This window comes from Acanthopagrus latus, chromosome 8 (genome assembly GCF_904848185.1).
Source record: "Acanthopagrus latus isolate v.2019 chromosome 8, fAcaLat1.1, whole genome shotgun sequence".
NCBI lineage: Eukaryota > Metazoa > Chordata > Actinopteri > Spariformes > Sparidae > Acanthopagrus > Acanthopagrus latus.
Genome location: NC_051046.1, coordinates 9578896 through 9593923, shown reverse-complemented (window position 1 = coordinate 9593923; position 15028 = coordinate 9578896). Strand labels below are relative to the sequence as shown.

The following is a 15028-nucleotide window of genomic DNA, read 5'->3' as shown; positions in this document are numbered from 1 at the left end:
AGGCTCTAAAATGATTATGTGTTGTATGGGAGCTGTAAGATTATTTTGCCTTAACACACAGTATGGTTTGATTTTCCATGGATAAGGATGCTCATACTGTACATCCTGAATCAGGTGCATCTTGAATCCTGTACATCTTGAATCCTGTACATCTTGAATCCTTCACATCTTGCTTGCTTTAGAAGCTTGTTGGAATTCAACACCATCTCTGCTCATTCTTTTTTTTTTAAATTAGTAATTCTACCCTCCCTGGTCTCGTGCTCAGGCTGTGTATCAAAGGAGGATGAAAAAATACCCCTATCAAGCAATGATTAGTATCATTTTCAACCGAAAGCCTTATTATGTATCACCTATACTTAACAGATGAGACAGTATTTTGTACTGGATTCAGTTAATCAATCAAGATATTCATTTTAAATGGATGTTATTGCATACTAGGCATCATAAACAGCTGTTTGCAGCATTAGCAGAGGGAAGCAAAAACACAACCCTGATTTTCGATGATATATCATCATAGCCACGAAAATACTGAACGTGTTTGTTCATTTAGATATAAATATTACTGATCTGGTGCATTTATAAAATGTATGAAACGAACAGCGATCTCCTCTTTCATAATGACTGCTGTGAAGGCAGCAGACAGATGCTTGAACTCAGTTTTCAGCCACTGTGCACAGTAGGTGCCTGTAAGAACATGTGTTTTCAAGTGTATTCCAGTAGATGGCACTAGTGCTCAGTATTAAACTTACTGCACTTGACCCACTCTGTGTTTAAGATTTAAATCATTAGGGTGGAGATATAACAGCAATAAAAAAGTACTCCCTCTTTACCCAGGATAAGATTATGTATAAACATAAGTGAATGTAATGTATTCTATTTGTCCTCCATGAATAGATAGATAGATAGATGGACAACAATGATACTAAGATAATGATAGTAAAATAATAATGATAACATTAGTAATAACAATAATAATATTAGTAGTATAATAATATAGGCTAATTAAAAATAAAAATAAATAAATGAAATAATGTCGGCAGTTCACCGGATGTGGCTAAAGCGTTCTCACTACCGACAAAAGTCACTTCCGACTGCCATCTTTGTTTGGTTAAAGAACTTTGGAAAAGTCAGTCTTAAAATATTCTCTCTTCTCAGACGGATTTTTTTTTTCCTTTTTGTTCCAGTAGGACAGAAAAGACTACGAGAACATGTCTTCAGAACCGCAGTGAGTATAGAAGTACCTCGCAGGCTTTTTACTCGTTGTCCTGGATTTAGAAAGAGTTGCTTCATGTTAGCGTTGATTGCCATCCAGTTAGCTTCATGGTTAATTAAGCTAGCTTTATGTCATATGCGGGTCAAATTAAGTAATGCCAATGAAGACTGCTAATGCTTCTCTGTTTTATATCTTGTACACATGCTGTAAGTATTGTAATTATTATCTCCCACTTACAACTTACATATATAATTCAAGTACAGTGTTGTTGTTTTTTTTTTGTTTTTTTTTATTGCTGCCTAGCTAACTTTCAGGTTTTTAAGAGACATTAGCAACAGAATTATAAATTAAATATAGGACATACTCTACATATATTCTGTTATGTTATGTTAATTTAAGTATTTTGTCAGTGAAGTGACCTCCCATTGCTGTTCCCTAAATGAAACACAGAGCCAGCTTGCTAACATACAGCGATTTAATATGGCCTCTTAAGTCAAGACTAGAGTCAAGCCGGTAAAATATCATAATGACATAACCAACTATTAAAAAAAAGAAAGAAAAAAAGCTGAATACTCAAATTTAAGAGGGAAATATGAGCATATGTGGATATCTTGCTCAGAAAGATGACTCATGTTTATAATTGAATATCAAAATAGTTGCCAAATGTTAATTTTGTGTCATTTGACTCACCCATTAATAGACTAATTTCAGTTTCAGTTTTACTGTGATGGATTGCCCCAAATAATCTTTCTAGGTTCTGCGGAGGATTAAGTAATATGGCAATACTGCTTTCATCTGAAATACAGCATTGATGGCTTTCAGGATTTCATACACGCTTTAAACTGAACCCGTGTGTGTGTGTGTGTGTGTGTGTGTGTGTGTGAGAGAGAGAGAGAGAGAGAGAGAGAGAGAGAGAGAGAGAGAGAGAGAGAGAGAGAGTTAGTTCAGCTGCATGCCCTCCTCCTTACTTTTATCTTAATAGGATAATTAAATGATGGTAAGTGGTGCAGTTAGTTGGTGTTATTACTACAAACTAATATATCAGATCTGGTATGTAATTACATTTAACAGCTTAATAGGGCTTTAAATTACACAACAGTTGAGAATTTATATAATGAGTTGGAATAGAAAAGTGATATTTAAAATGAACGAATTACCTGTTGATATATATTTTTTTCAGCAACCATTTAGTCTGCACATTCTTGTAATAAAGATGAGAAATTTAGTTCCCAGATCTCAGCACATGTCTTCAGTGTGACTGTCCAGAGGCTTAAAAGTCTCTGTTCAATTTACTGTGACATGAAACAGACAACCAGCAAGTCCTGTTGTTGAAAAAGTTGGGCTACATTTAGGTTTTTTTTTACTGGACACAGGGCTGGAAAGATGAGTCAAATTGTTTAAAGTGATATACAACATGTCATGTGATAAAAGTATGAGGTTCAGATGATAGTATGAAATTGTAACTGCATTGTTTTTATCATCGCCGAGCCACAGCCTACCCCTACAACACAATGATGCATTTGGGATTAGATTTAACGTCATTTTCTTGTGCTCTAACCATAAAATAATAGATTAATTGGAATCTAGATTAAATCTAGATTAAATTGTCTGTGTGTGATTTATAGTAGATGGGATGAAAACAGTGAGCACAGAATGGAAAGGGAGTTGAGGGAAAAGTGTGAGATGCTGAAATGACATTAATATACCTGGGCAGCCCACTCAAGTACAGCATGTGTGGGAAATGGTGGTGTCTGTGTGTTTAAATTGAGAATAGACACTAAACTCTCATTTCCGTTTGCCTCTCCTCTATACATTCATGAAGTAAAGTACACTTCTCCTTTAGCTCCAGTCAGGAGTCAACATTACAGTATGTAAACAATGGAAGTCACCTCTGTGAATCACTGCTGCAGTCAGGTTCTTTAACAGGAGTGAAGATAAATCTGCCTTTTAACCCCCAAATTTTAAAAGTAGTCCCCAAGCTATCCTCTCATCAGCAAACAACTATAAATAAATGCTGAATCCTATTTGACTTCAGGCGTTTATTCCTCCAGAAGGTCTGGCTCTGCATCTGACTCTTTCTTCCAGAACTGGCCAGCTCAGAGCCGCTCAGCAGCAGCCATGCCCCCACGCGCCACCTGGCCATCCCCACAGATCACGCAGCAAACATATTTTGTCATGTTTTGTTAGAAAGATGCCTAGCAGTAGAATTTACATGTTGTGTGTTAAAGGAATGGAAATTCAACAACTTTTTCTGTGGAGGGGAAACATTTAGCTGTTTTATCTCAGATCTTTATGTCGCATCCCTTTATCTACTGCAAGACTTCATAGAGAGTTTGGTTAATATCCTCCTAGAGTGCCATGACATATGTTCTCCTGCTATATCCAACATTGCTGCACACATTGATGGGGAATATTTTATCAAACCTTGCTGCGCTGCAGATTACAGCAGGATTTGGTCTATTCTGAGAAAAAAAAACAAAAAACATCCAGGATGTTGATGGAGGTGTGTTCAGGAGGCCACTAGGGGGAACCCAATCCATCATCATAAAGAATAATTTACTGCAGTCTACTTTGAGATGTGGGTGCAGTATAAGATGCTAAGGCTGTATCTTGCAGAGGTGGATACAATAAAAGCAACCTCTGTATAATGTAAAACCATTTAGTGCGAGAGCTCTGCAGTGAATACTATCTTTGTGAAGCCTGACTTTTCACTTACTTTAGACAGGCATCAATTCTACTCGGTACTAATTTTACCCATAGTCTCGTCCCAATATGGACAAAACTTTTGGCACACCTTACATATATAATACAGTCCCAATTAACGTAAACTATGGCCTAAGTTGATTAAATATTGACATCATTTTTGTAGAGATATTATCTTGGATTATTAGACTGTGTAGCTGTTGCTTTTATGTGTCCACCCCCTGAAGGTGACATTAACGTCAAACTGTAACAGTTTGGAGTACATTAGAGTACATTTGAGAGAATGATTTTGCTCTTCTTTGTTCATAATTCTTTATTCATAATTTAAAGTACAATGCAGTATGTATGCATGTGATCACATTCTAGGTAATCTTATACTCTTACAGGGTAAAATCATGTCTTGGCTTCAACCTTGAAACGTCTTAATCGTTTTATCCAGAAACCAAGGGTGAAGAATTTAGATTTTCTATAGCTGCATCTAATCCAGACAGTCATAGATAACCTCTGTATGCTTCTCATGATTGATGTGTTTAGGGAGGCGTTGGTATACATGAGACGCTGCTCGACTGACGTTGAACAGATGAGGCAGGATAGAAGTAGACTATTCATTGGTCTGGCTGCTCTTGAGGTGCAGCTCTGCATGAAAGACTGGCTGTAACCTTGACAGAGAAGCACTGGACACAAATAAACAGACAACATTTTGTGCCACTATTTCAAAAATGTATTATTGTTAAAGAGGAAAAGGTTTTTTAAAAAAAAAAAAAAAAAGAAAAAGAAATACAGGTCTGTTTTAGTAGGAAAATAGGATGATTTAATTCACTGTTGCAGGTTTGGACTGTGCCCCTTTAGGCTGATATTGCTCACAACACGGCTGTCTGGGGATTGTGTTACTCTGCATGATGTCATGGCCTTCAGCACCAAGCTGTACAGGTGCAGACCTGTCCTGGCCATGACTTTGTTGTTGATTTACGCCTTTTGTTCTCAGAACAGCCAGTGCCTCCAAGCTTAATGCAATATTTACGATCACTGTCGAAGGGACTTTCTTCGAACACATGGGGGCAACGGGGCAAGTGAACCCACCTGTTACAAAGTTCCAGAGTTAGTTATCCACATTTAGCAGCCAAACTGAGTTATGTTAGAAAGCTTGTAGTTTAACCTTGTGTTATATCATTGTCTGTAGATCAAGCTTTCTTAAGATGTCTCCTTGGGCTCTGGGGAAATTATGTTGTCACTATTTTAATTTCAATTTAGGGATATATTTTTTGCCGAGATTACACAAAAAACAATAGTGAATTGGTCCTACCAAAAAGTCTTACTTGTGAAGCCACAACGTTGTACTAGATGACATCTTCCTGTATACAAATTGCCTGGGTGGGCTAGTACACTGATACTGATGTTGATAATACTCATTTAAAACTGGTTGTGAGTTATGGGCAAAAGACAATTAAGGACATCACCTTGAACTTTGGGAAATGCTGAATTAACATTTTTCAGCAAATAATTGTTTGTTGCAGTCCTATTCACTAGTACTCTAAGTGTCTATTAATCAAATGAGTATTTATCACTGCTTATAAATATCAGAATCAGAATTCAGAATCAGGAATTCCTTTATTTATCCTGCCAATGGAACATTTATTCATCACAGCAGCCAAAGGACAGGATATTGTAATAAACAATGATAATATTAAAAGAATAAACAATACAATGAAAAAGTAAGAAGTAAGAAATACAAAATAAAACTCATACGTTTTATACAAAAAATGGTTTACACTGTTAACAGTGTAGTTGTAGTGGATATGGGTATGTGAAATTGACCAGTTGGTGCAAAAAACAGACAAAAATGGTTCTTTCATGACATAGTACACATGCTAGGTCTATTGGGAGCAGTGCTGGTTGTACAGTCTGACAGCAGATATACACAATTCTGTAAATTTGTGGCCTATATCAAAATATTTTTATCTTCAGTTGGCATAAATCTGCTTGCAGCTGAGTGTCACAGACCAGGTTACAACGATTGAAATTATTAAGAGATGGACTAAATCATGTTGGTTTTGGTCTTTTTATGAGATTTCCTCAACAATGGTAAAATACTGAATAAAACAAGACAGATCTTTTAAAATGTATACAGTGTATATAGTGTTGCTTTGATTAATGTATCAGTTGTTATGGCACAATCATAGTTTTAAAACATACTTCTCTTGAGTTCTCTTTTTGTGTTTATCATTGATCTCAGTACCAATTTATGGATGGATACATAAATCGAGTGTTGGAAATGGCCTTAGGAGTAGACAATAGATCTGATTAATTTGTCCTTATTTTGGCATTCACATTTGTCTTTTAACTCTCGTCGCTTTTAAAGACAAAACTTAGTTTTATCTTTTCAGGCTTTGACTTGAGTTTTGTGGTAACAAGCCAAGTAACAGACACAGAGCTTTTGTCTCTCCCTTCTTATTTAATCTAGCACCTGTTTGCTATGCAAAGCCTCAAGAAGGGCTCTTTGATATAGGGCTGTGTGTGGTTGTGTGTGCACGTGTGTGTTTTAACACTCTGATGCATAATGTGATGGTATCACATATGCACTCACTAATCTGTGCTCCGAGGGTGGCCGCAAGTAGCTGATTTAGTGTATTTATTTTCTGAGATAGTATAGAAAAGATATATGGATAACTCCAAACTGCATCACACTGGTCTGTTCCTGCTGTTTGTTAGTCAGACCATGACCTGGAAAGACTAAATAATAAATCATAGAACTCCTGCAGGCTTAAAAATCAAGAGTGTGTCTAAAGGGATTAAACAAATCTTTTATCTTTTTACAATGAATGAAAATTCATCTAAACATAGAAATTAAAATAAAAATTAATTAATTTTAATAGTGTGCTCATTGGTGTGCTTTCTTATGAGACAACATCATCATCATGGCAAAATGTGGTCCTGGAAACGCCTTTTGTAGCAGGAACTAACACAGATGCACTTTCGATTACTTTGCCAGATGTGTCAGAGTGTCTGTCTGTGCACAGATTACGTCAGTGCGATAGCGTCACAACTGTGCAAGATACAGTCATGAAGACTTTACAGGTGTGTGGTTGGGATCAAAGTGAAGGCAACGTATGAGAGTGGTCCAGCTCCTGAGTTTTAAGTACTTGGGTAATAACATTTTAATGACTACTGACTGAGAAGTTATTGTTCAGAATGTGAACGTGTTAACGGCATCGCAGCTGTTGGTTGTAAGATGGTCTATTTTTCAGTGTCATGTTTTAGGAAACATGTTTTCTAATGGGTTTATTTGTTTTCTGAAATGTTGCGATGTTTGTGCTTTAATGGTTTGTGTATCTTATTTGATTAAGCTGTCAAAACATGACAGAGGCATAGATTAGATTGTATGATCTGAGACAGTGGAGGTGTCTTTCCTCCGAGGCAGTAGTGCATTTTAATGTGATGCTGATTTAAAACTTCTATTGTGCCAGCTCGTGGAATCTATCTAGTAGTTACAGTACTGAAATAGTTGCAGTACTGATTATTATCTATGATATTAATCCAGGTCAGCATGCAGGTTTATGGAAAAAATAAAGACAGCAACAGGCAGGTATACTGTAAGTCTTGTGAGTTTGAGAACTGTGATCACTAGTGACAAGTACTCCTGTATACCCTTTTTGCAATACATCTGAAGATAAATTCATAATATGGTAAGGAAATTGTAAAACTGGCTGACAGTGCAGTTGGCTATCTGGGTCACATTACAAGATAATTAAAATGTGGGAACAGTTGCACAGTACATTTTAATTAAAGACTGTTCTCATTTGGATCTAGGAGTCAATGAGCTTTGTGTGACATAACACAAAACACAAAAAGACAGGCAGGTCCTGGAGCATAAAAGATGTGGTTCAGATTCTCTGGCCTTAGAAATTTGTACAAGCAAAGTATTTATCCTGTGTCAGGATATGTCTTTTCCACTCCCTTTACCTTGGCCAGTTTAAATGTGTGCCTGAAGTCTGGTCAAACTGAAACTATTTTGTTTGATCTGAATACAACCCTGTTAGTGGATATCTGCTGTATCCAAAATCCACAACAGGAGATAAAAGGCAACTATTTCCCAGTGTCTTGTACTCAGTTGTACTTTGTACAGCGATTCTGACAGAAACTCCATCACATGGGCCCTTCGGGCTGCTGATAGTCAATAGACCTCTGTGCTATGTGTGATGTTGTGCTGCAGGCCTAATTCTTGGCTTTGATAAGGTATTCAGTTACTTCAGAATATATCAGTTTCAGCTTTTGTCATGTGTGGATCCTCAGCAAAATCCCCGTTTTCTTTCTATACCCATTGTCTTTCATCCACAGTCTTCTGCCAGCTAACTGTGGTCATTTGTCATGGGGGTAAAACTGTCATAAAATTATAGTTCAAATGTGCCATTTTGGTTATTTTAGCCTTACCTGTGATATATCCGCTCTGTCTTTTAACTTTCTGCAGTGCCTCAGGAGACAAGAACAAAGGGGCCATTAGATTGAATACATGTTACTCAGCAATACACACAGTGTTGAGCTCTTTGATATTTGAATTTTGACGCAGGTCTACTGAACCTGTCATCCACCTACATTTGACCCATTTATGTGAGACTTCTGTCGCAACTTAATCCCCTTTTATCCCTGTTTACAAAGTATTGAGTCTGCAACTGTAGTTCTGTACACATTAAAGGTTAGTCATCAGTTTGCACAGACTGAAATTAATGCTGTGTGTTTTAATAGCAGATAACCTTTTAGGTTTTTTGCTCTCTCTATCTTTCCCACTCATTGTCTTTCCTTTTTTTCTGATTTGAGATCACTCAGGTTAGCAATTCTATTTTTATTAATTACATTCAAGCAAAGCCCGCTTGCTGCCAGAATTATAGATATTTAGATATCATTATAGATATTGGTGAAAAATTTCGATTTTTTTTTTTTTTTAGTTAAGCCCAAGATGATGATGTCAAATGTCCATAACCCAAAGATATTCAGTAAAGACACCAGAAGTTATTCACAGTTAAGAAGCTGAAAACAGAATTTTTGGCTTTTTTTCTCCTTGAAAATTATTCAAACTGATTAATCGTTTATCAAAAGTATATTGTGATTGATTTAACAGTTGAAAACTAGTCGATTAATCGACTGAGTGAGGGATCATCATCATCATTCACAGGAATTTCACATTCATTATTGTGTTGGTCGGAAAGGAATGATATCCAGCTGTATGTCGGTCTCTTATTTAGATGCACATAAAATATTTTTTGTGATTTCTTGAGACTTTTCTTCTAATGTCATTGTACTTATAGTCTACACTGATGATATAATAAGTGATAAGTAACAAGTGATAATATTTCATAGACAATATTTATATCTGTTGAGTGGTTTGCTAAAGGTGATAATTTCATATTTCTTTGGAGTTGGATTCCTCTTTGCTTTATGTTGTATATTTGTACATCCAAGTCATGGATAGTACTCACTGTGAATAAGGTTAGAGGGCTTACTGATGTAGCTACCTTGATTTTTATCAGTAGGTTGTTATTGTTTCGTTATTTCACACAGGAAAAAAGATGTTTGGACACCTGTTCTTTATATCAGGACAAAAGAGAAAAGCCCACACCTAGAGTGCAGTTGGTTTTATGGCTGTTTCAGCATTTCTTTTGAAGGAAACAGAGTGTCATTTTCACCCGTATCGGATCATGCAGCTGGATCCATGCATGGCCTTTGTTGTACACTTAATGTGCAGCATCAGAGGAGTTTGACTGCCACCTCAGTGATTATTGTGGTTTTATCAAAGCGTTGCAAGTAACTTTACTCTTCTTACATCACTTGTCAAGTTGTACCTGAGACACAAGAAGAAAAAAAATAAACTGACTGAGCTGTAAATTTGAGACGACACTGGACTCAAGTTAAACTCGAGGCTCAAAAATGAGGACTTGTGAGTCATCTTTGACTCAGATGCTGTCTGCCTTGACTTACTTGAGACTTGAATGAATCAACTTGAGCTCTAAGAAAAAGCGCTGGGGAGATATGGTGACCCACAAATATTGACAAATTCAATTTTGTGTGTCATTTTGCCAAATGTAGATGAATAATTAATAACATAACCAGGATGCGCGCAATGTCTCCTCACCCTAATGCACATTTTCAGTTGCAGCTGCTTGCACTAGAATAAAAAGGAAAAAAACACTCATTTGAGATGAGAGAAATTAGATAGTATAATGGGTTTTGTCAACAAGTATGTTATTGCAAGGCAGTTTCAAGTCTCACTCCTCATCGATTACACTGACTAATCATTATAACTTTTGCTGAATCTGAATCAAAATCAGCTTTATTGGCCAAGAATGTGTTGAATGTTACTGTGGTTTTCCGATGCTTTCAGTGTTACAGAGTTTCAGAAGTAATTGGCAGAAATAAATAGAAATGGAGCTTAAAACAAGGAAAACAAAGCAGTTACACAAAAGGCAAATATAAACATATAATAATGTCAGCAATTTGATTAAAAAAACGTGATTCATGATATTAATATTTGTGATAAACAAATCTTTTACTGAAACACTGAAGCAATGATAATTCGGCAGCATTAAGACACCCTCATTTAGTGCTTTCATTGAACTATTGACAAAATCACATGCTTTAATTCATTGCTTCCAACTGGAGATGAAATAGACATCAAGTGCCCACATTCCAAATAAGTATGTGATGGGATTTTGGCCATTGTGCTGTTGTAATTTCCACACTAGCATTGATGGACTGGAAAAACTTGTGTGCCTCATGTCAAAGACAAGAGACATCACTGGGACTAGCCCTTCAAAGACTTGAGACGTGACTCTGTGATCTGGAATATGATTAAGGTAATAGAAATATTTTGACCTTGAGAAAGGAGAAATCAGCAGAAGTGTGCATACATAGATGTGTAATTGTGCTATACTGCAGCAGCAACATTGGACCTGTAGGGCTATGTGAGTGTGTGTTGCTAAAATTATAAAAGGAGCCCTCTGAAATCGTCTCCGCAGGCTCCTCCTGACAGTCGTCAGAAGTAATCCTTGCAGGTTGAGTCCTCTGTTGTCAAAATATATCTTTTCAAATATATCATAGAGGGATTTTGTAAACACCAGAGGTACTATACACAAGAGTGCTAATATCACAAGGGCCTTCAACGACAGATGGTCAGAAACTAGACTGACCAGGCGAGATCACAGCATGCACCAGCTCAGAGCTTCCACTGTCACTGTGTCAGATACTGTAGCTTTCATCTGATGAGGCTTTTTCAGACTCTAAAGCACCAGGCTATTTCTAGCTTAGTTGTATTTTTGCATTCTTGTGCCCAAGATCTTGAGTAGGCCTGACATGACTTAAATGTGATGACATTTATTTACTGTGTGGATTTGAGCTGAAATGATAAAGCTACAAAAACAAAACCGGCAACTTTTTTGATCTCATGATTAATAATTAGTTTCTTCAGTTAGTTTTCAAACTTAAATAATGAATGCTCCAGCTGCTTTTGCTTAGTCTTCAAGAAATAGGGCCGGTAGCTGACATTCTATAAACCAAATATATAGTGATTTATTAGAATATAATTGCTTGCTTGATGAGTTGATAAAAATATCAAAACAAAATTGAGATATAAATTATATCTACATATAAGGTAGAATTACAAACTTTGAATTTACACTATCAGTATCTGTCATTTTCAGCTAAACTTTTCTCATGCGACAACCTAAATAATTGTGGCTGTGGTGTTCAGTCGGCAGATGAAAAAACTGTTGCAGGAGTAAGGTCATTTTTAAGTGCAATACAACAGAAAAAGACATCTGTCAGTATTACAGTGACTTAATTGTGTCTGCTGGCGCATGAAGCTTGAAATATTTGAGGCACAAGCGTTTCACAATACTGGAGTTCTAACTTTGAGACAATATCTTGAAAAATATTCATATTCAATACCATGTTGGATACAATGGGGGAATATATATATATATATATATATATATATATATATATATATATATATATATATATATATATATATATATATATATATATATATATATATATATATATATATATATATATATATATATATATATTTAAAAAAATAGACGAGAAATGTAACAAGACCATGTGCGCTGTGTGTTGACAACAACAGCATGTAAGTTGATTTACTCCTGATTGAGGTGGGGCTGTATGGCCACTGCATCCTTAGTGGAAAGGTTGTTACTGTAAAGCTAAAGGATGTTGATATGGTTACTACTCCTCTCTGTAACCTCTCAACCCTGTTTCAGGACTAAGAATACCATACGTGTGTCTGTGAGTCAGTGCATCTGTTTTTAAAAACAGTGAGAGGTCAGACTCAAACCATGCAGTGCTTTTTGCAGGTCCATCTCTGTATAAATGCAAAGGAGGAAGCTTGTCATATGCCATCACACACGAGTGAAGTGAATATAACAATGTTTAGCATCGCTGAACGGATCAGACATTGTTTTTGTTTAAGTAGGTTATGTCTTAGTTCTAGTGACTAAGTCACTATAATTAATTGCATGATTCATGTTCACTGTCTGAAGACATAATCTAGGGCTCCTTGACTGTCTTAGGTCTGAGTAAACACAGTGCTGGTAGTCATGGCAGTGTTGATGCCCTTGGCGAGATCATGCAATGTTCAGGAGATGGATATTCTAAAACAAAGACTTGAGAAATCATGTATGCATTGCGATCATAAAGAGCTCAGAGGAGGCTGTCTCTCTGTTGTCTTGCACAATATGCACAATACACAATTTCCTGTAAGAATAAACTTTCCCTGCTTACTTACTTGCCCTACAAACACTCATCAGGAAAGATTAGACTGTAAATCTCCGTGTTGCTTAACTGCCACAAATGCATTGCTTAAAACATGCTACACATACACTCAACTAATACTAAGCATTTATTTTCTTACCCAAATCCTCGTTCTCCTCTGTCCCTGTGATGGAAAATAGAGAAAGTGCAATGACCTACAGTGCAGTCCTTACAGCCAAGCATGTTTGTGTGGCTATTCTTTTTGTTGCTGCAGACTATTTGATCCTGTCGCAGGGTACAATTAAACACGGTCACAGGGTGAACACCATTGATATTTTAACACATTGTTTATGCAGTGCCCATGTCTACTCGTCACGTGCCAAAAAGTCTGTCTGTCTACTCTGCTACAGAGGGATCAATTCGGTTCAGCACACATCAGCCAATAAAACTGCCTGTAGCCGGTTGCGTGTTTCTTTATTAATTAGAAAGACAGGGTCAGTGTCAAGCACCAGTCAGTGAGAATGTGTAAGCCTATTCATCACAGCCATCACATCTCTAGTATTGTATCCAAGCTAACTTGAAAGCTGTGAGGCAGCTGGTATACTACTTTTCCGCATGGGGAAAAACAAAAATGATATGATTGAGGTGGTGGTATTAGGAACAAGGTGTTTGACTCTCCACTCCACACATGGTTTGACTTTTCTCACAAGGACAGACATTTGACATTGAGCTTCCGGTGTCTGTCAAAATGCCATTCTGAAATCCCAGCTCCGGGCAAGGCTGGGCTGCATGTCGAAGTGTCTTTGAGCAAGATACTGAACCCCACATTGCTCATCAGTGAGGGCCCTGCGATGAGCTGGCGACTTGTCCAGGGAGCACCCTGCCCTCGCCCTGAGACAAGGCTGGGATTGGCTCCAGCAGCAACACCCCGTGACCCCATGGAAAGGGATAAGCGGTTACGGACAATAGCATGACATGACATTTCATTAATCTCTTAAGGAATAATGCTTGGATCCTGATGCAAAATATCTGGCTTATTTAGGTACCTGAATTCTCTGAGTGAGTACAGTTTGGTGCAGATCCCAATAATAATCCCAACCTAGCATGTTGGAAGTGTGGAGTGTAGTCTTTTTTCAGTCATTATGAGGTAACGAAGGAACCAGCAGCACCCATCAAAATGCAGCTGAGATAATGGGGATTTAGAAAGTGATACCAACAGAGATAAGGCTTGATTGGAGTGGAGGTATGCCCATCACTGAGTGCCATTCTAGTTGGAGAAATAGTTTTTTGAACAAGAGAGCCCCATAGTTCTTGAACTAGGATTCAAAACCATGACAAAGAAATCATACCTTTTTAAGGGTTATTTGTTTGTTTTTTTCGCTTTGATTTGGGACAGTTCGCTTGTAGAATCAAACAGGAACGGGGAAGTGAAAGAAGCGATGACATGCAGCAAAGCACCACAGGCTGGAATTGGACTTGGGCAGCTGCTGGGGACACTGTATAAGAGATGCCCTGTGCCCCTGAAGTTTATTTTTTTGATAGTCAGATACTGTGCCAAAGACACGTTTACGTTATTTAAAAAAAATAGATTTACTACAGAGTACTCTGTTCTGCAGCTTCTGACCTTGACCGTTAAGTGCATTTGGGGAGCAATAGATTGTGACCCTCACTGACTAATCTGAATTTCAGTCTAAAAGATTCCTGTGCCTTGGTAACTGTGTAATGGTTGAAACGTGTTTGATTATCTAATACTTTACTTTACCTCTTTTCTGCTTGTTTCCTGTCGTCGGGAGGTCTTAGCTACTGCTCATACCTATGGGGATTTAACTGTTGTTGTGGTTCTACGCTGTTCATGGTGTTGCCTAAGTATGTGAGCAGTTGTCACATATCTTTGCACCCTTTGAGGGATTGCCACGCGACCCAGCAGCAGGCCGACATCCTCTGATCTGGTCTGTTTCTAGGCTGAGCTAAGTTTAGAGGCCTGCGGAGAGGAGTGACCTGAGAGGATTTCTGGGTGAGGCACAGAAACAGAGGCCTCAACGGCTGCTGTATCGCCAGTGCCCTGCATGCTCTGGTCAACGTATTATTAGGCCTGGCATGGGACTAAAGTTTGCACACACTGCATAATTCAACTTGGTGTCTGGCTTCACCTCAGTAAATTTAGGATTGCTGCTGCTTTGTATGTGACAAAAGGTAACAGTGTTAAACTTATTGCAAGTTTATGGAGTCTGTTAAGATGTTGTACAATTTCCCAAGTTTGCACAACAACATGTACTTTTATTAATATAAAATAAATAGTGTTTTGAGTGGCCATTGTGTGGTAATTGATTTTTTAGTTCAATTTATTTC

At 37.4% G+C, this 15028-nt stretch overlaps 1 protein-coding gene across 1 annotated transcript in view; it reads left to right on the top strand.

Moving 5' to 3' along the window:
- Positions 1 to 1090: 1090 nt before the first annotated feature.
- The window catches only part of sema4ba (sema domain, immunoglobulin domain (Ig), transmembrane domain (TM) and short cytoplasmic domain, (semaphorin) 4Ba), a 77916-nt gene continuing 63978 nt past the window's right edge, over positions 1091 to 15028 (top strand). Inside the window, exon 1 of the mRNA XM_037107946.1 lies at positions 1091 to 1225. The gene's annotated coding sequence lies outside the window, so the exon portion shown is untranslated. The remainder of the gene's footprint in view (positions 1226 to 15028) is intronic.